This window comes from Parus major, chromosome 13 (genome assembly GCF_001522545.3).
Source record: "Parus major isolate Abel chromosome 13, Parus_major1.1, whole genome shotgun sequence".
NCBI lineage: Eukaryota > Metazoa > Chordata > Aves > Passeriformes > Paridae > Parus > Parus major.
In genome coordinates this window covers 372,434-373,436 of record NC_031782.1, presented here as the reverse complement: position 1 = coordinate 373,436, position 1,003 = coordinate 372,434, and positions in this window count along the sequence as shown.

Below are 1,003 nucleotides of genomic sequence, written 5' to 3'. Positions count from 1 at the left end.
GGGAGGGAGGGTTGGAAATCAGTATTTTCTTGTCCTCTTTTTGTGTCACCTGTATTACCTTGTTTTGGGTTTTTTATAATGTGATTGGTTTGTTAGTTTATAATTGAAAAGATATTACAGGTTTTATTTAGCAATATTACGGAGTTAGGGGAAAGACAAACTTTCATTAAATATTATGAAAGAAAACCTGGCCTCATTTGCTCGTTGAAAAAAGGGAGCATTTTATTTCCTGTGGAGTCTCATGTTGTAGGAGTTATTTGTGGCTAGATTCTTAAATCATTTACTTCAACGTGTGTGACAGCCACACGGTCTCCATGTTGTGCTGCTTTTTGTGAGAGAAGGTGGAGGAAACAATTTAACTGGGTACTGTTATAACATTGTCCAGTTCACTTTGTTTCTCCAAATTCTGCTGCACAGAAAGCATCAGCAGGAACACACTCTGGAGTGGATTTCCACTCCTTGATTTCCTTCTGTCATTTCAGTGTAAGGCTCAGCGTAAGTCAGGCTGTTTTATTGCATTTCTGTGTTTGTGAGCAAGAAGGAAAGGAGTCCCAGTCTTCCTCCAGAGCAGCTGAGCTGGCCCCTGACTAGCAGGCAGGAGCAGCTCTCCTCTCCCTGGCCCCAGGCAGTGTCGTTCTCCCCGTGTTCCAGGCAGAGCCCTGCGGGGTTCAGAGCAGGGGGGGCTTCACCCCACAGGGCTGGGGGCTCCTGCCTGGCCCCACGCCAGGGCCCCGTGGGTGCTCAGGGCCGGCTGTGCTGTGTGTCCCTCGTGTCCCAGGGCAGTTCCTGCAGCCTGTGCCATTGCCAGAGCCTCTGCTGTCCCTGTGAGCCGGGGCTGTGAGCTGGCACAGGGGCAGGGCTGGCTCTGTGCCTCGTGCCCGGGGCAGCCAGCAGCTCCTTCCCTGGCTGCCCCGTGGGCTGGCCCCTCCTCGGCGTGCTCTGGGTGCATTTCTGCACAAAAGCAGCAGCAGGGCCGTGCACAGCGCTCTTCTCCCTCGGCTGA